The 24,561-nt window shown below is 44.6% G+C and overlaps 1 protein-coding gene across 1 annotated transcript in view; it reads left to right on the top strand.

Annotated features, from left to right (window-relative positions):
• Positions 1-24,561, top strand: part of LOC124788704 (LIM domain only protein 3-like) — a 339,539-nt gene that overhangs the window by 277,769 nt on the left and 37,209 nt on the right. The window lies entirely within an intron of this gene.

Genomic DNA, 24,561 nt, shown 5'->3' with positions numbered 1-24,561 from the left:
CAGTTAACCTAGTATACCAACAAGAAATAATAAACAGGACAAAAATTTCTAAGATTTTATGCTTCAGTATTGATGAATAGAATGGAAAAGCCACATAGTAGACCTGCTAACACGTTTAGGTTTGGTTAATTTTATGATGAAAGAAACTGCAAACTTTGAGGAAACAGAAGTAAGTAAGTTAACATATTTTGCGTATTTTCTCTAGTTGATATCGTATATGATAATATTCTGGGTTAATTCCTCACTTGAGCGAAAAGCATTCGTTGCACAAAAGTAAATCAGTAGACTTATGCATAGGATTCAAGGAGATACATCATGAAGTCACCTTTGTAAGCAGCTGGGATGTTAATCACAGCCTCACAGTAGATTTATTCACTTATGAAATTTGTAAATAATCCATCTGAATTTGAGAGTGACAGAGATATTCACAAGTACGACACTAAAATGAAAAATGATACGTGTTATCACTAACTTTGGCACAGAAAAGATAAATATATAAAGTCTTTGACAACCTACTCATGGAAACAAAATGCCTGACACAGAGCATAAGAATTTTCAAATGCAGATTAAAGGTGTTTCTTCTTAACAACTTTTCTGTACCATAACAAAGTCCTGAATAGAAATAATTTGACATCTACAGAGAAAAAACTGTAAATGGTCAGCATTTAGCCATATCAATATTTTTTCATCTTGTGTGTGTGTGTGTGTGTGTGTGTGTGTGTGTGTGTGTGTGTGTGCCCCTATATTTGTTCTGTGACACGTTCCACGTCATAACGATTAACTTGGATATTATATATCGAACATGTAACTAACTTGGTTAGTGTCACGACGTAAAGTGGTAAATATTCCACATAGCATTCAAAGCGTCCTTTAACAGGATATCTAAGATCCAGAAGAATTTTGTAGAAACCACAGCTGGCTTTTCCCCACGTCTCCTTTCACTGAGCTTGTATTCTGTCGTTAATGACCAGGATGCTGAAGAAGCTTTGTACTCTAAAATTCCCTAATTTTGAGTTATTTTCTATGATGATACGATTGTGTAGGCTCTTTAGGTGTTTTATAATGGGGGAATCCAGCATAGAGTCATTCCCTAAATTTGACCCTTTTTCGGAATCCAGCATAGTGTCATTCCTTAAATTTGACCCTTTTTCACCTTTTACTTGCTCACGTGTAAAAGTTATCCCTTGGTTTAAATATCTCTTTCATATAAAAGTTTTTAAGTGTCTTTCGTTGATACCATGGATGAAATTTACGACGTCTCTACTTGCACGAGATACCCAAATACGAAGTTGACAGCTTTATGTTTGAGGATCGTTGTTCTATCTTCTGGTAAACCTTCCGGGATGTAAGGTCGTGGTCCATGAAACTCTTCAGCTCCTAACGTTTCGTCCAGAGCTGCGCTGGACATCTTCAGAGGGGTGTTTCTCCTCCGGTGAGTCTTGCCGACTGACGGGTCGGACGTCTGGTCACGCCCACTTTCTACGATACATAAGTCGCTCTCAGACGTCCGACCCGTCAGTCGGCAAGACTCACCGGAGGAGAAACACCCCTCTGAAGATGTCCAGCGCAGCTCTGGACGAAACGTTAGGAGCTGAAGAGTTTCATGGACCACGACCTTACATCCCGGAAGGTTTACCAGAAGATATGTCATCCGGTCGTGAAAGCTTTCATACTATGATCGTTGTTCTGTAAGACCACCGGCTAACAAAGAGTCGATGACAATTGTCTGTAAATATTTGCACATATCTCAGAGTTCTTTCATTCTCATGTTACATACACCTATAGGGTAACAGTCGTCAATATTGAAAATTTCTATACTGTCTATAGCCATACCGTACGTGGCTTTTATATAGTCTTTAAGAAGTCGCAGTTTTTCCACTCTAAGTGTGAAGTCTATAAATTTTTCATGATCATTTTCTTCTTTCGCCTCGCGTAAAGATTAACAATTGCTACCACCCCTGGTGTCCCTCCCATTTAACTATCTCCAATTGACTGCTACACTAACCATTGTGTCGTTCTGACGATCGTATTGCCACTATTATTACTGGTCCTGTGTTGCAGTCTATATTTGATATTTAAGTTCATGTCTTTAATGCTTTCATGCTAGATACATTTCCTTAAATGGTACAATGCTCTCACAGGTCATCAACGACCAAATGTGTCTGTTTCACACAATGACTTAGTGATAGAAGCTCAGACATGCTCAAATATCCGTCTGGCCATCCTGCTTTAGTTCTTCTGTGTTTTCCCTAATTCCCTATTATTAATACCTCATGTACCTCTTTCCTACAATCCTGGCAAAAAAATTACTGCCCCATTCTCAAGGACCTCGATGTAGAAGGGAAGTTCAGTCTTAACGGCAACAACTAGCATTTAAAGGTATTGTATTAGGGTATAGAATTGGTAATGCAATATTTAAAAAGACCTTATAATCTAATAACCATGTGGGATTGGAACGCGTGGTAAGGAAAGGAATAGAAGAAAGAGTTACGGAAAAATATGGGCTTGGTAGCAGAAATGAGAAAGCAGATAGGCAATGAGATCACAATTTAGTAAAGATAAATACTAGACTGAATTTTAAAAGAAACTTTGGGAAGAATCAGTGTGGAAAGAAGTGGAATATTGAAGTACTGAGAAATGAGTAGATGAGTTTTAAGTTCTCTGAGGTTAGACTAACTGGAATAATGAATAACACAGTAGGCAGTTTATTTGAACGGAAATCGGGATCTCTAAATAGGACAATCATAAAAGTTGAACAGACAAACACAGATACAATGAAGGTAGCGGTGAAGCAGTTTTGATCAACAGAAGAAAAACTACAACTAGCCAAATAAAGAAGGAAATACAGAAATGTTCAGAAATGGGTCAAATGGCTCTGAGCACTATGGGACTCAACTGCTGAGGTCATTAGTCCCCTAGAACTTAGAACTAGTTAAACCTAACTAACCTAAGGACATCACAAACATCCATGCCCGAGGCAGGATTCGAACCTGCGACCGTAGCGGTCTTGCGGTTCCAGACTGTAGCGCCTTTAACCGCACGGCCACTTCGGCCGGCAAATGTTCAGAAAAAGACGAAAATACAACACTATAAGTCACCGAAGAAATAAATAAATATGAAGTGCAGTGAAGCCAAGGCGAAAAGGCAGCCGAAAAACTTGAACAAATCGAAATAGAAGTTGTCGATGGAAGGAACGATTCAGCATATTGAAAACTTACAACAACCTTCAGTGAAATGAAAAATAAAGGCGACGACATTAAGAGTGCAATGAGAATCCCAGTGTTCTACGCAGAGGAGGGAGCAAATAGGCGGGAAGAATAGATTGAGTTGCGAGCGGGAACACTTACCTGATCATAGAAAAAGAAACCGAAGTCGATATGGAGGACTTAAGAAATCCAGGATTGTAGTTAAACCGAGTTTGAGAGACTTGGGCTCAGATAAGGCAGAAAGGGCCGATAAAATTCCTTCGGAATTTCTGAAATCGTTGGCGAAATCATATTGGATGCACACCGTCGGACATTCGGAAAAACGTATTTCGCAAAAATGCGATGACAGCAAGGGTAGATAAGTGTGAGAACTATGGTACAATCCACTTAAGAGGAAGAATAATATACAGAAGAATGCGAAAGAAAACTGAGGATCTGTTAGATAAATATCAGTTTGGCTTTAGGAAATGTAAAACTACCAGAGAGTCTGTACTGACGTTGCGGTTGATAATGGAAGGAAGATTTAAGAAAAATCGAGACATATTCTTAAGTGCTGTCGACCTGGAAAATTTAGGGATAAGCTACACTCCTGGAAATGGAAAAAAGAACACATTGACACCGGTGTGTCAGACCCACCATACTTGCTCCGGACACTGCGAGAGGGCTGTACAAGCAATGATCACACGCACGGCACAGCGGACACACCAGGAACCGCGGTGTTGGCCGTCGAATGGCGCTAGCTGCGCAGCATTTGTGCACCGCCGCCGTCAGTGTCAGCCAGTTTGCCGTGGCATACGGAGCTCCATCGCAGTCTTTAACACTGGTAGCATGACGCGACAGCGTGGACGTGAACCGTATGTGCAGTTGACGGACTTTGAGCGAGGGCGTATAGTGGGCATGCGGGAGGCCGGGTGGACGTACCGCCGAATTGCTCAACACGTGGGGCGTGAGGTCTCCACAGTACATCGATGTTGTCGCCAGTGGTCGGCGGAAGGTGCACGTGCCCGTCGACCTGGGACCGGACCGCAGCGACGCACGGATGCACGCCAAGACCGTAGGATCCTACGCAGTGCCGTAGGGGACCGCACCGCCACTTCCCAGCAAATTAGGGACACTGTTGCTCCTGGGGTATCGGCGAGGACCATTCGCAACCGTCTCCATGAAGCTGGGCTACGGTCCCGCACACCGTTAGGCCGTCTTCCGCTCACGCCCCAACATTGTGCAGCCCGCCTCCAGTGGTGTCGCGACAGGCGTGAATGGAGGGACGAATGGAGACGTGTCGTCTTCAGCGATGAGAGTCGCTTCTGCCTTGGTGCCAATGATGGTCGTATGCGTGTTTGGCGCCGTGCAGGTGAGCGCCACAATCAGGACTGCATACGACCGAGGCACACAGGGCCAACACCCGGCATCATGGTGTGGGGAGCGATCTCCTACACTGGCCGTACACCACTGGTGATCGTCGAGGGGACACTGAATAGTGCACGGTACATCCAAACCGTCATCGAACCTATCGTTCTACCATTCCTAGACCGGCAAGGGAACTTGCTGTTCCAACAGGACAATGCACGTCCGCATGTATCCCGTGCCACCCAACGTGCTCTAGAAGGTGTAAGTCAACTACCCTGGCCAGCAAGATCTCCGGATCTGTCCCCCATTGAGCATGTTTGGGACTGGATGAAGCGTCGTCTCACGCGGTCTGCACGTCCAGCACGAACGCTGGTCCAACTGAGGCGTCAGGTGGAAATGGCATGGCAAGCCGTTCCACAGGACTACATCCAGCATCTCTACGATCGTCTCCATGGGAGAATAGCAGCCTGCATTGCTGCGAAAGGTGGATATACACTGTACTAGTGCCGACATTGTGCATGCTCTGTTGCCTGTGTCTATGTGCCTGTGGTTCTGTCAGTGTGATCATGTGATGTATCTGACCCCAGGAATGTGTCAATAAAGTTTCCCCTTCCTGGGACAATGAATTCACGGTGTTCTTATTTCAATTTCCTGGAGTGTATATGGAAGTCCGGGTAATATACAATATGTAGAAGAACCAAGAAGGCATAATAAGAATGAAAGACCAAGAAAGAAGTGCTCTGATTAAAAAGAACGTAAGGCAAAGATGCAGTTTTTTGCCTCTGATGCTGAATCCATACATCGAAGAACCAATGACATAAAACAGAAAGGTTCAAGAGCGGGATTAAAGTTCATAGTGAAAGGATATCGATGATAAGATTCGCTGATAACACTGCTATCCTCATTTAGAGTGAAGCAGATTTACAGGACGTGTTGAATGGAATGAACACTCTGGTGAGTACAGCATATGGACTGAGAGTAAATTAAAAAAATTCTGCTACCTTGTAAGTAAAACTGCACAAGACGAACGAAGAAAGAAGATATAAACAGCATATTACTACAAACATGGGGGCATCCCTGACCGAGAGAAGTCTGCTAGTGTAAAACGATAGGCCTTAATTTGGGGAAGAAATGTCTGAGAATGTAGTTCATCACAGCCGAAGGAGAACAGCACTGAAGCGTTTAAGATGTGCTGTAGGAAAAATTGTAAATTAGGTGGACTGATAAGAAATGAGGAGGCTCCACGCAGAATCGGCGAAAAAAGGAAAATATGGAGAACAGTGACAAGAAGAAAGGATAGGCTATATGACGTGTTAAAATATCAGAGGATAACGTCATTGGTATTAGAGAGAGATGTAGAGGGTAAAAACTGTAGGGGAAGACATAGATAGGCATATTTAAAAAAACAGTTGATACGTAGTGCACAAATTCTGCTTTGAATGAGATAAAGAGAGGAATTCGTGACGGGTCGGACCAGTTCACTTAGAGCGAGCGAAGTGGATCTGTGGTTAGAGCACTCGAGTCGCATTCGAAAGGACGACGATTGAAATCCCCGACCGACCATGCACGTTTATGTTTTCTGTGATTTCCCAAAATTGAAAGCCGGGATGATTCATTGAAAGAGCACGACCGATTTCCATCCACCCCGTTCCCCAAGCTACGCTTGTGTTGCGTCTCAAGTATCCTATCGTCGACGTGACGTTAAACCCTAATCTTCCCTTGTTCTTTTAGAAGGGTTACTGTTGCATTGATATAACGTTTTGGATAGGTGCTGGCATACTAGTATGCTCAGCGCTAATTTCATGCTGCAAAGGGAGCTGCTAGCACGGTCAAACGGGAAGAAAAAACAAGCTTTTCCCAGTAAAAAAAAAGTCGACATTGTAATATTTCTGTTCGTGTGAGCGTCTAGCGGCCAGCAGTATCGCGATGGTTGAGGTTCACCTGTTGTTTTTCCTGCAGCTGGGGACCTTGCGTGTCGGAAGGCTTTACGGAGACCGACGTACCGAGTGGAAAGATCGTCAGCTGCGGCACTTCAAGACCTCCAGTGCGACAAACACAGTCGCAAGTCGTAGTTCGGGAAAACATAGCCAACGTTTCACATGGTGCGATTTTCTCTCAACTGGAGGGAAATAATCAAGGTGTAACTCTGACAGGTGAATAAACGACTTATTATAAAGGGCTTGAAGGGATTAAATGCTGCGTTGACCATTTGTGAAATCTACAACTGTGTACCCGAGCGGGACTGGTACTAAGATATTTGCCATACGTGGGAAATGCTATTCGAATGGACCTAAACACCTCACAGGCTGGCTGAAGATTTTCAACTTGCCACTGGCTCCTCTTCATTTGTTCTAAATGTTAACGAGACTTCCGTATCTTCAGTACTGCATTGTCTGTGGGCTAATGCCAGACCGGTACTAAAACGCAATAGCTAAAAAACCATCCAATCAATATGTACATATTTAGAAATTCCTTCCACAATTGATTATACTACTGACCCCAAACCTAAACCTATTCCAAATTATTTTATATTCTCGCAATCGCAGCTGATGAAAGGCTTGATGTTAGGAATAATTCTGGTAAAATTGTTGTTTATTAAAACACAACCGGTTTCGCGGCCTAAAGCCGCGTGGCCAGGAGAAACGACGATGTTCAGTGAACAGTAAATTTTGACTAGGAGCTGTGGGTATGGCTATAATCTTTTAACGTTTTTGCAACTGATGATGCGGCTTTATGCCCCGAAACCGGTTTTGTTTCAATAAACAACGATTTTACCAGCTATTACCTGAGTTCTTCCTAACATCATGACTAAATCTTTTGTCATAGCCGGCCAGTGTGGCCGAGCGGTTCTAGGCGCTTCAGTCTTTAACTGCGCGACCGCTGCGGTCGCAGGTTCGAATCCTGCCTCGGGCATGGATGTGTGTGATGTCCTTAGGTTAGTTAGGTTTAACTAGTTCAAAGTCTAGGGGACTGATGACCTTAGATGTTAAGTCCCATAGTGCTCAGAGCCAATTGAACCATTTTTTTGTTGTCATAAGTACGAAAGAGTGATAGCCTTCAGAAATGAGCGTTGCTGATAGAACGCAAGATAACTGAAGCGAACCTCATACTCTGTCATGGAGTTGTGGCTGTAAGACTTAGGAAAAAGATGTTGTTCTTGTTTTGTTCCAATCTGCTTTCTATACTCATCACTTGGTCTCTCTACGATTTTGACCCTCCACGCTGCCCTCCAATACTAAATTAGTCATCCCTTGATGGCTCAGAACGTGTCCTACCAACCGATCCTTTCTTCTAGTCAAGTAGTGCCACAAATTCCTCTTCTCCCCAATTCTGTTCAGTACCTCCTCCTTAGTTACATGATCTACCCATCTAATCTTCAGCATTCTTCTGTAGCACCACATTTGAAGAGCTTCTATTCTGTTCTTGTCTAAACTATTTATCGTCCATGTTGCACTTCCATACATGGCTACACTCCATACAAATACTTTCAGAAAAGACTTCCTATCACTTAAATCTACACTCCTGGAAATTGAAATAAGAACACCGTGAATTCATTGTCCCAGGAAGGGGAAACTTTATTGACACATTCCTGGGGTCAGATACATCACATGATCACACTGACAGAACCACAGGCACATAGACACAGGCAACAGAGCATGCACAATGTCGGCACTAGTACAATGTATATCCACCTTTCGCAGCAATGCAGGCTGCTATTCTCCCATGGAGACGATCGTAGAGATGCTGGATGTAGTCCTGTGGAACGGCTTGCCATGCCATTTCCACCTGGCGCCTCAGTTGGACCAGCGTTCGTGCTGGACGTGCAGACCGCGTGAGACGACGCTTCATCCAGTCCCAAACATGCTCAATGGGGGACAGATCCGGAGATCTTGCTGGCCAAGGTAGTTGACTTACACCTTCTAGAGCACGTTGGGTGGCACGGGATACATGCGGACGTGCATTGTCCTGTTGGAACAGCAAGTTCCCTTGCCGGTCTAGGAATGGTAGAACGATGGGTTCGATGACGGTTTGGATGTACCGTGCACTATTCAGTGTCCCCTCGACGATCACCAGTGGTGTACGGCCAGTGTAGGAGATCGCTCCCCACACCATGATGCCGGGTGTTGGCCCTGTGTGCCTCGGTCGTATGCAGTCCTGATTGTGGCGCTCACCTGCACGGCGCCAAACACGCATACGACCATCATTGGCACCAAGGCAGAAGCGACTCTCATCGCTGAAGACGACACGTCTCCATTCGTCCCTCCATTCACGCCTGCCGCGACACCACTGGAGGCGGGCTGCACGATGTTGGGGCGTGAGCGGAAGACGGCCTAACGGTGTGCGGGACCGTAGCCCAGCTTCATGGAGACGGTTGCGAATGGTCCTCGCCGATACCCCAGGAGCAACAGTGTCCCTAATTTGCTGGGAAGTGGCGGTGCGGTCCCCTACGGCACTGCGTAGGATCCTACGGTCTTGGCGTGCATCCGTGCGTCGCTGCGGTCCGGTCCCAGGTCGACGGGCACGTGCACCTTCCGCCGACCACTGGCGACAACATCGATGTACTGTGGAGACCTCACGCCCCACGTGTTGAGCAATTCGGCGGTACGTCCACCCGGCCTCCCGCATGCCCACTGTACGCCCTCGCTCAAAGTCCGTCAACTGCACATACGGTTCACGTCCACGCTGTCGCGGCATGCTACTAGTGTTAAAGACTGTGACGGCGGCGGTGCACAAATGCTGCGCAGCTAGCGCCATTCGACGGCCAACACCGCGGTTCCTGGTGTGTCCGCTGTGCCGTGCGTGTGATCATTGCTTGTACAGCCCTCTCGCAGTGTCCGGAGCAAGTATGGTGGGTCTGACACACCGGTGTCAATGTGTTCTTTTTTCCATTTCCAGGAGTGTATATTTGATGTTAAGGAAAGTCTCTTCTTCAGAAATGGTTATCTTGCCATTTCCAGTCTACTTTTTACATCCTCTTTACTTCGGCCGTCATCAGTTATTTTGCTGCCCAAATAACAAAACCCATCTAATACTTCAAGTGTCTCGTTCCTAATCTAATTCCCTTAGCATCACCTCGTTTAATAAGACTACATTCCATTATCTTTGTTTTGCTTTTGTTGATAGACTAATTTTACTCAGTGAGAACACGAGAGAAGGTCTCCTCTACGAAGAAACACTAAAGTTAACAACAGTGGAGAAATGAGATTATAATTGAGGGTTAAGTCAATACAAGAGTCGTTCTGGACAACGTCATCACCAGTGAAAATGATGAAGAATTACAGGAACAGTTCAGTAGCATGAGCGAAGAATATGCATTAAGAATAAACCAAAGAAAGACGGAAGCAGTGAGAAGGTGCAGAAAAGAGATTCGGAGTACAAGTACAGATCGCGTAGAATACGAATTTTCTTTCCTAAAAAGCAATATGAGGTGTGACGGATGAAGAAAGCAGAACGCAAGCAGCAGTCTTGCACAGGTAATGAGAACATTACTCACCGAAAGAAGTCTACCAACATCAAATACAGGCCTTAATTTGAATGAAAAACTTTCTAAGAACGAACGTTTGGAGCACAGCATTGCATGGAAGTGAATCATGGAAAAACCGAAATTAAATAGAATCTTTTGTCTGAGATGTGGTGTTAACGGAATATGCCGAAATTATGTGGATTAATTAAATAATAAATGAGGAGGTTCCCCGTAGATTTGACGAGGAAAAGAATATGTGGGAAACACTGTGTAGGAGATACGACAGGATTACATGGCACGAGTGAAGGTATTAGGGAGTACCTTCCATGGCATTAAAGAGAGATCAGTACAGTGTAAACGTTGTGGGAAAGACAGAGACTGGAACTGGAGGTTGATTCTAAGTGCCAGTCTAAACACGAGCGGGGGCGAAGAGGACGGGTGTAGTGGTCGGCAGCTCATATTAGTTTCGCGGTGAATGACGACATAATGTTGAGATTTTACGCCAAACTGATCTAGGTACACATGCTCCTAGTCAACATTCATTACATGTTCTGGCTTCAGCAAACTGTTACTGAATTAATACGTCTGTCTATTTGGCGGGGTAGGATGCAGTTCCGTTTGCGTAGATTTCTTTTTCTGGGGGATGGGGCAGTTTCCGCCACTGGATATGTTATTGACCCTGAACAGCTTGCCACAGGAGAGTAAATCATGCATTAAATTATTCAAAAAGCTGATACCCTAAAAAAATACAAGTTCATGTTGATGAAGCAGCTGTGGAAGGGAAAGTGACAGCTAAAAATCTTCAATGGGAGAACTATTCGTACATTTTCGCTATATCTCCTCAGCTTCATACACTGAGGTAACAAAAGTCATGGGATACCTCCTAAGATCGTGTCGGATCTCCTTTTGCCTGGCGTACGGCTGCAACTTGACGTGGCGTGGACTCAACAATTCGCTGGAAGTCCTCTGCAGATATATTGAGTCATGCTGCTTCTGCAGCCATCCATGACAGCGAAAGTGTTGCTGGTACAGGATTTTGTACATGAACTGACCTCTCGAATACGTCCCATAAATGTGCTATGGGATTCACGTCGGGGGATCTGCACGACCAAACCATCCACACCAAATGTCCAGAATGTTCTTCAAGCCAATCGCGAACCATTGTGGTCCGGTAACATGGCGCATTGTCATCCATAAAAATTCCATCGTTGTTTGGAAACATAAAGTTCATGAATGGCTGCAAATGGTCTCTAGGCAGACGCACATAAACATTTCCAGTCAATTATCGGTTTAGTTGGACCAGAAAACCCAGTCCATTTCATGAAAACATAGCCCATACCGTTATTGAGCCACCACCAACTTGCACAGCGGCTTATTGACAATGAGGGACCACGGCTTCGTGAGGTCTGCGTCACACGAACCGTTCCATCAGCTCTTACCAACTGAAATCGAGACTCATCTGACCAGGCAACCATTTTCCATGTGTCTAGTGCCCAACCGATATAGTCACGAGCTCAGGAGAGGAGCTGCAGACGAGGTCATGACGTTAGCAAAGACACTCTCGTCTGTCGTATGGTGCCATAGCCCATTAACGCCTAATTTCGCCGCACTGTCCTAACAGATACGTTCGTCGTACGTCCCACATTGATTTCTACTATTATTTCACACAGGGTTGCTTGTCTGTTAGCACTGATAACTCTAAGCAAACACTGCTACCTCGGTCGTTAAGTGAAGGGCGTCGGCAACTGTGTTGTCCGTGGTGAGTGGTAATGCCCGAAATTTTGTATTCTCGGCACATTCTTGACACAGTGGATTTCGGAATATTGAATTTCCATACAATTTGCGAAACAGAACGTTCCATGCGTCTGGCTCCAACTACCAGTCCGCTTTCGAAGTCTGTTAATTCCCGTGATGTGGCCATATTCACGTCGGAAACCCTTTTAGACGAATAACTTGTATACACATGCCAGCACCGCCAGTGGACTGCCCTTCTATACCTTGTGTACTCGATATTGTCATCATCTGTATACCACCATGTCGCTATCTCATGTCCTTTGTCAAAGCAGTGTAATTAGCTAATTTGTTTGTTTTATTCCTCTTTTTATAATTCTCACTCAAAGTTCAGTATTATTCTTCCAGTGTCTACATCACTTATTCTTAGCTGTATAACAATAATTCCATGTGTCTCAACATTCGGAGGCAAATAATTTAATTGGAAGCCGCTTCGGCGACATGCACATCTATAACTTATCTCAGCAATGCTACGTTATTTTTAGTTTCACGTCGAATCCGAACCATGTGTCATTCCTGCCGAATATTCGCACTATCAACAGCTGTTTAACAACTGAAATATATTTCGAGGTCTGGCCTGGATTCAAACTCGCGACCTTTCGGATTCCATGCACGCGTTATACCCCGCCAGATCATCGGGTCCAGCTCAAACTTTTAACACCTATGTTGCTTAGTTCCACACTGCGTATCGCTTCTGCGCTTAGAGTGCTACCACCTAGTCGAATTCGGGAGAAATGGCGTTCACTTCCTTGGAGGGCCATCCAGGTTTAATTTTTCAGTGGTTTTTTAAGGCGAATATGTTGTCTGTTCTCTGAGGCTATCCTTCACCTGTAACGACATCGTCTTATACAGAGAGTTAATCTCTAACATTTCATCCTTTTTTTTTACTTTGGATCCTGTCCTATCACCGAAACGTGCTTATAATTATGACGAGGACTTTATAAAATAACTTAAGGTCTCATTTTCACAGTAAGTTCTGTGAAATATGTTGCGTTCACGTTTCGGAACGCTGTACCTCGTGACTACGTTTCCCAACTACAGTGTATAAACGACTAATTTTCTACCTAATCGTCGTCAACGACACTGCCGCAGAGGTAACACGTATTTCCGTCAGATCATCTAAATTAATCGCTGTCGGGTTTGGCTAGCACTTGGATGCGTAACCGTCAGGGTCTGCCAAGAGCTGTTGGCAAGCGGCTCGCACTCACCCCCTTTTGAGGACAATTGAGGAGCTACCTAATCGAGAGTAGCGGCTACAGTCAGGAGAACTGACAACAGCCGGAAGAGCGGTGTACTGACCACATGTCCCTTCCATATCCGCATCCAGTAACGCCTATCGGCTGAGGGTGAAACAGCGATCGATCTGTACAGTTGGGCCCTCCGGGCCGAGCGGGCGGAGTTACTTTCTAATAGTACCGCAAATAGATACACATTTACCTCCGGTATGTTCTTACCGAAGGGAAATTAGCAAAAGAATTTCAAAGACAAAGTGCTGTTAATTAAAGAAACGAGCTGGAGATTCTGTGGAAGTATACTAATATATTTTGCTCTAGACCTTGACGTATTATGTGGAATTCGTAAGAGCTTAGTACGCCTCAAGACCACAAAAGCAAATTATTACAAAATTAGCGTTAGCTATGACTCTTGGAAACGATATACACTGAAGAGCCAAAGAAACTGGTACACACGCTTAATAGCACGTAGGGCCCCGCGAGCACGCAGAAGTGCCGGAACACGAAGTGGCATGGACTCGAATAATGTCAGAAGTAGTGCTGGAGCGAATAGACACCATGAATCCAGCAGGGCTCTCCATAAATCCGTAAGAGTGCCACAGGGTGGAGCACAGCACGCTGCAAGGGATCCCAGATGTGCTCAATAATGTTCATGTTTGGGAAGTCTTGTGGCCAGCGGAGTGTTTAAACTCAGAAGAGTGTTCCTGGAGCCACTCTGCAGCAATTCTGGACATTTAGGGTATCGCATTGCCCTGCTGGGATTGCCCAATGGACATGAATGGATGCAGGTGATCAGACAGGATACTTACGTGTCACCTGTCAGAGTCGTATCTAGACTTATCAGGGGTCCCAAATCACTCCAACTGCACACGCCCCACAACATTACAGAGCCTCCAGCAGGTTAGACAGTTCCTTGCTGACATGCAGGATCCATGGATTCATGAGGTTGTCTTCATACCCGTACAAGTCCATCCGCTGGTTATACTGAAACGACTCTCATCCGACCAGGCGCCGGCCGAAGTGGCCGTGCGGTTCTAGGCGCTACAGTCTGGAACCGAGCGACCGCTACGGTCGCAGGTTCGAATCCTGCCTCGGGCATGGATGTGTGTAATGTCCTTAGGTTAGTTAGGTTTAATTAGTTCTAAGTTCTAGGCGACTGATGACCTCAGAAGTTAACTCGCATAGTGCTCAGAGCCATTTCAACCAAGCCTTCCTACCAGGCAACACATTTTCAGTCATCAACAGTCCAATGTCGGTATTTACGGGCCCAGGCGAAGCATAAAGTTTTGTGTCATGCAGTCATCAAGGATACAAGAGTGGACCTTCGGCTACAAAAGGCCATATCGATGATGTTTCGTTGAATGGTTCACACGCTGACACCTGTTGACGGCCCAACATTGAAATGTGCAGCAGTTTGCGGACCAGTAGTCGTTAGCCTCGTTCTTGCAGGATCTTTTTCCGGCCGAAGCGATGTTGGATATTTTATGTTTTACCGGATTCCTGATATTCACCGTACATTTGTGAAATGGTCGTACGGGAAAATCTATACTTCGCCGCTGCCTCAGAGATTCTGTGTCCCATCGCTCGTGCGCTGACTGTAACACAACGTTCAGATTCATTTAAATCTTGGTAACCTGCCATTCTACAGCAGTAATCGATCTAACAACTGCACCAGACACTTGTTGTCTTATATAGGCGTCGCCGACCGCAGCGTCGTATTCTGCCTGTTTGCATATCTCTGTGTATTTGAATATGCATGCCTATGCCAGTTTCTTTGGCGCATCAGTGTAGAATGCAACTGTAACTATCACTAGGAATATTTATGATAAACATCATGGTTTCACGTAGAAGTTACATCTGACCCCAAAAATTTTGTTGTCGCCGACATGTATTAAATCGTGGACAAGGAACTATTTAAAAGCGTAGCTCTAACGAAGACTGCGTTACTGAACTGTGTGTGGAATACCATGAAGCTTCAAAACTGGCGACTAAGTAGCTGTAAATCAAAAGCATACCTACAGGCTAGCAAGAATCAAGGTTTTATTACGGTTTCTGTCTACACACGGCAATTCTTGGAGTAAGTCTCTGTACTTTGCTGTTCATAAGGTTGCGAGGTAGCCGAATAAGAAGCCTTGTGAAGTAGGTCGTAATATAAACCCAGTTAGCGAAGTTTACCTTGAATGTTGTCGTTTAAACGCTTCCTTGAATGAAGTTTTTTATTATGCAAAAGAATTTGTGCTTCTGTGGAGATTTTTTAGATAAATGCCTGATGTAGTCTCAAGTCAAGATATCGCTATCACGGTCAGCACTGAATCCATCACTTAGTACAGCGCTTCGCCCTGTCGAAATACAATAGTAAATGTACGGTGTTCTGCATTCCAGCTACGTGATTCCGAACTTTCGTGTTTAGCTGCAGCCCGAAAGCTGTTTTTCTTTGTTACTTCGGATAAACAATCAATCACACGAACTTAGAGTTCGACACAGCAGAAGATCCCATTAACATATGAGCCAGATGTGAGTTCTGAAGCTGGCAGATAACATAGACGATTTACAGTGTATCCTTAAATTCAGTCTAATTAGGGCAGTTATTTCACTAGATAATTCTGAAGCCAAAGAAATATGGAATTGAAAGAGCAACTTCCTTAGCATAGAATGGTGGTAAGATGTAACCAATTTAAATACGAAAACGGTTAAGAGTAATCGAAAGAAACGAACGAACTTGTTAAACACATTTGGGGGAAAAGGGAAAGAATACTGGTATCCGTGAAATTAAATAGCACAGTAGGACTCAAACAACTGATACATCAGAACATTCTGACGCAGTTGCAGAAAATTTTCTTCAGAATACTGACATCAAGTATTTACGTGTGTATAAGGTACTACTATCGACAGTAGTACAGAAAATTGTGCCGCCCGCGTGTACTCTGAAAGTTTAGAAGCGACACGGTTTTTGTCGAGCAGGGTCATTGCCTTGCTGTTTTACGTTCAACAATGCCCAAGCACTACCAGTCACGCGCCAGCACGCGAGGAGAGTCGTTGTTCGTGTTTCGTGCGGAATGGCCGCGAGTAGTTGCGTCGCTTCTAAATTATTTGAACAGTTTGCTAAAGGAATGAATTACGGGTTTAGAAGTATCACGTCAATTGGTAGGATAATATTTGGGTGAAACGTATTATTATTTTAATGGTGAAAAAATGTTACCGTGAAAGGTTAATTCGGAAAAGCAACACTAGAAATTTCAGCATGAAAGTGTGATAAATTTGACTGTTAATACGAGCATGGTTGGGTCTTAACATTGTTGCAAAGAGTGTTACTTGAGAAAAGTCAAAAAAAGAAATTAAAATTATCCATACTGTTATCCGTTCAAAGCAGTATATTTATCGCTTAAGATTTGGGAACTTTAGTATTCGTAATAAGACAAGTTTTCATATAAGGTAGCACAGTCAGATTCATTCAGTAACGGAGCAAGTTCTCTCTGTTGACCATCCCTTACACATGTCCGATCACCGCAAATTAATACAAAACGAGGCGAATGGAGTTAAGAAGTTTCTACATTTATTCGTTCTGTAGTATACGGTGGATTTGAATCTGAGGCTACAAGACGATATTTAAAATGAAAAGGTCAGGTAAACCAAGAAATACAGAAATACACTATGGCATCAAAAGTATTCGGACACCTGGCTGAAAATGACTTACAAGTTCGTGACGCCCTCCATCGGTAATGCTGGAATTCAGTATGGTGTTGACCTACCCTTAGCCTTGATGACAGCTTCCACTCTCGCAGGCATACGTTCAGGTGCTGGAAGGTTTCTTGGGGAACGGCAGCCCATTCTTCACGGAGTGCTGCTCTGTGGAGAGCTATCGATGTCGGTCGCTGAGGCCTGGCACGAAGTCGGCGTTCCAAAACATCCCAAAGGTGTTCTGTAGCATTCAGGTCAGGACTCTATGACGGTCAGTCCATTACAGGGATGTTATTGTCGTGTAACCACTCCGCCACAAGCCGTGCACTATGAACAGGTACTCGATCGTACTGAAAGATGCAATCGCCATCCCCGAATTGCTCTTCAACAGTGGGAAGCAAGAAGGTGCTTAAAACATCAGTGTCGGCCTGTGCTGTAGTAGTGCCCGTAAAACAACAAGGCGTACAAGGACCCTCCATGAAAAACACGACCATACCGTAACACCACCGCCTCCGAATTTTACTGTTGGCACTACACACGCTGGCAGATCACGTTCGCCGGGCTTTCACCATACCCACACATTGTGTACCGTGATTCCTCACTCCACAAAATGTTTTTCCACTGTTCAATCGTACAATGTATACACTTCTTACACTAAGCGAAGCGTCACTTGACATTTACCGGCATGATGAGCGGCTTATGACCAGCCGCTCGGCCATGAAATCCAAGTTTTCTCACCTCCCGTCCAACTGTCATAGTACTTGCAGCGGATCCTGACGCAGTTTGGAATTCCTGTGTGATGGTCTGGATAGATGTATGCCTATTACGCATTACGACTCTCTTCAACTGTCGGCGGTCTTGTCAGTCAACAGACGAGGTCGGCCTGTACGCTTTTGTGCTTTACGTGTCCCTTCACGTTTCCACTACATTACCACATCGGAAACAGTGGACCTATGGATGTTTCGGATTGTGTAAATCTCGCGTACAGACGTATGACACAAGCGACACCAAATCATCTGACCACGTTCGAAGTCCGTGAGTTCCACGGAGCTCCCCATTCTGCTCTCTCACGATGTCTAATGTCTACTGAGGTCGCTGATATGGAGTGCCTGGCAGTAGGTGGCAGCACAATGCACCTAATATGAAAAACGTATATTGTTGGTGGTGTCCGCATACTTTTGATCACATAGTGTCCCAAAACTAATAAGAGAACAACGAAATCATTCTTGATCTCGCAAGATGTGTACGAAAATTTAACGTGGTAATCGAAAGATCAGAGGAGAAAAAAGTATTTTAGTGAATGTGAAAGAATTGTACATGTGGGAAAAAATTTGTCGCCGTGCGGAATTAGCCGAGCGGTCTGGGGCGCTGCAGTCACGGACTGTGCAGCTGGTCCCGGTGGAAGTTCGAGTCCTCCCTCGGGCATGGGTGTATGTGTTTGGCCTTAGGATAGTTTAAGTTAAGTAGTGTGTAAGCTTAGGGACTGATGACCTTAGCAGTTAAGTCCCATAAGATTTCACACACATTTGAACATTTGAAAAAATTTGTCGAGGATGTGCTGTGAAGAGTTGGCTGACAATTTCGACGCAGCTGGAAGATGTACCACGAAAATTAATAATAAGTCATCATTTTGCAAGGTGTCGATATGGATAGCAAAGCTAGGAATCATGGTTCGATTCAGTTCTCAAAGGCCAACTATATTCATGTTGATTTAAATTTTTTCATCAGTCTGGATTTAAACATACGCTTCTTGCTACGGAATTGCCTTTTGCACGTCGCTGATTCCGTGGTAAGTTGGGTCCCGCTTTCCAGTTGCCTTCAACAGTCACGGCAGTGTAGCTTAGACTGTTCAGTCCACCAGAATATATTCTCGCTGTGGGACTTGGGATCCCGAACCAGTCCTGCGCCCTTGAAAGGAAAGGATCAGGATCAGGATTTGGGCGGTCGCGGATGGCGTGACGCGACTTTCCGTCCGAGCGCCTCGGCCCCCGCTATCGGCGCCCTTAGTCGCAGCGGACCACGAAAATAATTCTTGCTGCGAGCAGAGGTCAGACGGCGACAAGCATCGCTCACGCCACGCTCCGCCACTGGGACAGCATGCTAGAGGGCTGGCCGGCGCTCGATACCACCTTCGCCGCGCTCATTAAGTCGAGGACACAATACACGCCGTTGTTCATTAAAACTGCAACCCCATTAAGACAGCATGAAAAAAAATCGTCAAAATGGCATGAAATGCGCTACATATTGTTTGACATTCTATAGATTAGCACTTCAGAGCAGCCATACAAAATACACTGAACCTCCAAAGAAACTGGTATAGGCATGCATATTCAAATACAGAGATATGTTAACAGGCAGAGTACGACGCTGCGGTCGACCACGCCTATATAAGACAACAAGTGTCTGGCGCAGTTATTAGATCGGTTACTGTTGCTACAGTGGCAAGTTACCAGGATTTAACCTTGTTTGAACGTGATGATATAGCGCACGAGTGATGGCACACAACATCTCGGAGGTAGCGATGAAGTGGGGATTTTCCCGTGCGACCATTTCACGAGCGTATCGTGAATATCAGGAATTCGGTAAAACATAAAATCTCTGACATCGCTGGGGCGGAAAAAATATTCTGCAAGAACGGGACCAACGACGACCAAAGAGAATCGTTCAACGTGATAGAAGTGCGACCCTTCCGCAAAATGCTGCAGATTTCAATGTTGGACCATCAGCAAGTGTCAGAGTGCGAACCATTCAACGAAACATCATCGATATGAGCTTTGGGAGCCGAAGGCACTCTCGTGTATCCTTGCTGACCGCACGACACAAAGCTTTACGCCTCGCCTGTGTCCGTCAACATCGACATTGGACTGTTGATGACTGGAAACATATTGCCTGATGTAACGAGTCTCGTCTCAAATTGTATCGAGCGGATGCACATGGAGACAACCTCATGAATCCATGGACACTGCGTGTTATCAGGGGATTGTTCAAGCTGATGGAGGGTCTGTAATGGTGTGGGGCGTGCGCAGTTGAAGTGATATGTAACCCCTGATACGTCTGTATACTACTCTGGCAGGTGACACGTACGTACTTCAGACATCTTGTCTGATCACTTGCAGCCATTCATGCCCATTGTGCATGCCGACGGACTTTGGCAATTCCAGCAGGACAATGCGACACCCCATACGTCCAGAATTTCTGCAGAGTGGCTCCAGGAACACTCTTCTGAGTTTAAACACTTCCGTTGCCCGCCAAACTCCCAGACATGAACAGTATTGGCCCTATTTGGGATGCCTTCAGAAGAGATCTCCACACCGTCGTTCTCTTACGGTTTTATGCATATCCCTGCAAACATTCATGGTGCCAGTTCCCTCCAGAACTACTTCAGACATTAGTCGAGTGCACGCCACGTCGTGTTGCGGCGCTTCTGCTTGCTCGCGGGGGCCCTACACGATATTAGGCAAGTGTACAAGTTTCTTTGGCTCTTCAGTGTAGGAAGGAGCGACACTTCATACATTTTTACACAAGAGAAGCGCGTTTCTTATTCACAGATCGCGTTTTAATGTTGTTGCTTTTTTTGAGAAGATCGAGTTATGTTCCGGTAAGATGGGGAAACCTCTACGAGCACATGTCAAATTTCAGCAGCGACAGAATAATGGCCTGCATCTTATAGGTCGGCGTTACTGATGCTCGCAATGGTCGACATCCCACGATGGCTGTGTGATATAAGGAATCTGTGGATTCAGAATGGCAGTACTTAATGCCACGCAGGGTATCAGCGACACACACACCTAATGCCCGAGGGGAACTGACACATCGTTCGCTCGACCTCGGACATTGCGACAAAATCAGAAGTACCACGAACTGTTATTAAGGCGACCATTGTCCCGTTCACTTCGCATAATAGCAGAGGAGAAAAGTACACCAACAGCGATGCGGCAATGATAAAAATGTGCGCTGAAGTGGCATCGTGACGTGTTGCAGATCTGAACATAGTTTCGCTGTGGATGTATCCATGCGTGAGGACGATGCCGAGCTACATCAAGCTGCATTTCTCATCGTCATACAAGCCCAGCAAGTGGCGTGATAGAATGGTGTGCCGGTCCGTACAGAACACGGTCAACTCTAGTTCTCATGGACGACAATGAGAGACGCGCCGGCCGAAGTGGCCGTGCGGTTAAAGGCGCTGCAGTCTGGAACCGCAAGACCGCTACGGTCGCAGGTTCGAATCCTGCCTCGGGCATGGATGTTTGTGATGTCCTTAGGTTAGTTAGGTTTAACTAGTTCTAAGTTCTAGGGGACTAATGACCTCAGCAGTTGAGTCCCATAGTGCTCAGAGCCATTTGACCCAATCAGAGACGCAGGCGTTGTTAAGACCCAGGCTGTCCCTCTCTTCAAGCTCTCCACAACATTACCTTTCAACAAGATAACACATGACCAAATGTTTCATGTGCTGTCCTGACACATTTCGATACAGTGACGTTCCACTCATTAGCCACTATAACGGACATATTCTGGCGTAGAATGGAAGAAGTATGGAATGTCGTGCCTCTGTCTGCTGTAAGGGACTAGCTGAGACACTTATAGTTGCAGGCTAGCAAAGTATGAAGTACAGTGGTGAAGGCAATAAAGAAATAGCATTAGCAAGATATATGTGTATTCGAGTTAAGCGTTACAACTGCATCATCATCTCCACTGCATGCGATATTGTGCTACAGTGCTATCGATCACCACTGATTGTTACTAGCGATCTCTTGTGGACAACAGGATATGCTCAGGTAAAGTCCAGCAAGTCTGCACTTGGTGTGTATGGTAGTACAGAGTTACAGGATGCCTTTCTGCCAGAGGTAGGCAATGTGTGCTGGTTCTGTCCAAACGGTGAAGTCAGGGGCAGCAGACTTTAGAACGCCTACCAGATACAGGGACAGGTTGACGGTGTATCAAACGCCATCAGTTCAGCTCTTGAAAGCAGAGGTAGAAGTAGTGGATGACGGGACCGGATTCGGCAGACCGGGCAGCAGCCTTTAAGGTAGAAATTATATGGCGAATGATAGGCAGCACGTCACAATGCTAGCATCATAGCTGACACTCTGTAACTGAACAGAATATAGTCTTGGAAGCCTAAGTATTTATTACTGTCCGAGGCAATGACGTTATGTCTGGCTGAAGATGACTACGTCTGTCCTCTTTTCTGGGCTCATGGGAATTCTTCGCTGAATCTCGGTGTCACAACAGTGGCTTTTCCGCCGTGTCGGAGGCCTGTTAAGTGTTCTTAAGGCACATCTGGTCGCTCTCGCGGCATCGTGCTGTGCAGTCAGAATGACGTTATATTCCCTCCTCAGTGAGGTCATATAGCTGAATGAACGATTGAGTCTTCTCGCTTGAGCAAGGTAAAGCAATAGCGTCTGTGGTGTGCCATATTACTTGCAGTATTGGCTCTCTGCCTATTTGTCACTCTGATTGCTACATGGAGCACTGGCCTAGTTTAACTTGGCTTGAAGTTGCTGAAGAAGATGTACAACACTGTCCTTTAGTCTCAGTTCGACTCGATGCCCAGATTAGAGCGCTTGCTCCTGACAGATGTTGTAACTCTGTCTATTAATTTTGCGCACCCTGTATATCGCCCATAACTAACAAATTTAATCACTTGCTAAAAGCTTTCAACAGGACACAGCGCAGAAACTTTCCTTTATTTAGTACAACCGGTTTCGACACGCTCTGTTGTCATCTTCAGGTCTGTAACAAACTGCACATACCTGGAATATATCTCATAACATAAGTTAAAGACATCATATTTGAGATAAAAGTTTTAGTTTGAAATTACAAGAAACGAAACTGGAACTGTACATTTACATACCATAAAAAATCTTTTTATTATGCTTCATGGCAAGATGTCATGTGGACAAAAAGCAGAAAATTATAAAATATTTTGTTATAATTAAACATATTCCATGTATATGCACTTTATCACAGACCTGAAGATGACAGCAAAGCCTGTCGAAATCGATTGTGGTAACTAAAGAAATATTTATGCTATCTAGGCTGTTCAGTATTTTTAACAGGTAATAGAGATCATTCCTTAGGTCTTCTCTAAATGAGAAAATTGAGTCAACTTAATTATGTATTCTTCCTTCTAGACTGTATACAAACAATACGTAAAATATCTTATTTGTTATGCTAGTGTTCCATTTTTTAGGGCCATCAATCCCATATTACTCTTCATTCCTTCATTCAACATTGTGACTTTCTTTCAACAAAGTCCCAGTGAAGATGGTTTCTAATGTCTTACTCTGACAGATATTCTCACAGACAAACAACCATCAAATGAGATTTCTTCGTGAGAAATTCGCTACGTAATCTTCCCTTACATAAATCTACTATCTACTTCATGCGACTGCCCTGAAATGCTAATCATTTGTATGTCCAAGCACACAAATTTGATCTTTGTTGCTTTTTATCTTCATATTGCAGTGTTAATGGTCAGCAGAGTGTTTCCTCTACTAGTCCTGTTCTTGTTGTGGTCTTCAGTCCTGAGACTGGTTTGATGCAGCTCTCCATGCTACTCTATCTTGTGCAAGCTTTTTCATCTCCCAGTACCTACTGCAACCTACATACTTCTGAATCTGCTTAGTGTATTCATCTCTCGGTCTCCCTCTACGATTTTTACCCTCCACGCTGCCCTCCAATACTAAATTGGTGATCCCTTGATGCCTCAGAACATGTCCTACCAACCGATCCCTTCTTCTTGTCAAGTTGTGCCACAAGCTCCTCTTCTCCACAATCCTATTCAATACTTCCTCATTAGTTATGTGATCTACCCATCTAATCTTCAGCATTCTTCTGTAGCACCAAATTTCGAAAGCTTCTATTCTCTTCTTGTCCAAACTATTTATCGTCCATGTTTCACTTTCATACATGGCTACACTCCATACAAATACTTTCAGAAATGACTTCCTGACACTTAAATCTATACTCGATGTTAACAAATTTCTCTTCTTCAGAAACGCTTTCCTTGCCATTGCCAGTCTACATTTTATATCCTCTCTACTTCGACCATCATTTTGCTCCCCAAATAGCAAAACTCCTTTACTACTTTAAGTGTCTCATTTCCTAATCTAATTCCCTCAGCATCACCCGACTTAATTCGACTACATTCCATTATCCTTGTTTTGCTTTTGTTGATGTTCATCTTATATCCTCCTTTCAAGACACTGTCCATTCCATTCAACTGCTCTTCCAAGTCCTTTGCTGTCTCTGACAGAATTACAATGTCATCGGTGAATCTCAAAGTTTTTATTTCTTCTCCATGAATTTTAATACCTACTCCGAATTTTTCTTTTGTTTCCTTTACTGCTTGCTCAATATACAGATTGAACAACATCGGGGAGAGGCTACAACCCTGTCTTACTCCCTTCCCAACCACTGCTTCCCTTACATGTCCCTCGACTCTTATAACTGCCATCTGGTTCCTGTACAAATTGTAAATAGCCTTTCGCTCCCTGTTCAAATGGCTCTGAGCACTATGCGACTTAACTTCAGAGGTCATCAGTCGCCTAGAACTTAGAACTACTTAAACCTAACTAACCTAAGGACATCACACACATCCATGCCCGGGGCAGGATTCGAACCTGCGACCGTAGCGGTCACGCGGTTCCAGACTGAAGCGCCTTTAACCGCACGGCCACACCGGCCGGCCTTTCGCTCCCTGTATTTTACCCCTGCCACCTTTAGAATTTGAAAAAGAGTATTCCAGTCAACATTGTCAAAAGCTTTCTCTAAGTCTACAAATGCTAGAAACGTAGGTTTGCCTTTCCTTAATCTTTCTTCTAAGATAAGTCGTAAGGTC

Source organism: Schistocerca piceifrons, chromosome 3 (genome assembly GCF_021461385.2).
Source record: "Schistocerca piceifrons isolate TAMUIC-IGC-003096 chromosome 3, iqSchPice1.1, whole genome shotgun sequence".
Taxonomy (NCBI): Eukaryota; Metazoa; Arthropoda; class Insecta; order Orthoptera; family Acrididae; genus Schistocerca; species Schistocerca piceifrons.
Note: the sequence above shows the minus strand (reverse complement) of the source record. Positions and strands in the feature narration are given on the sequence as shown.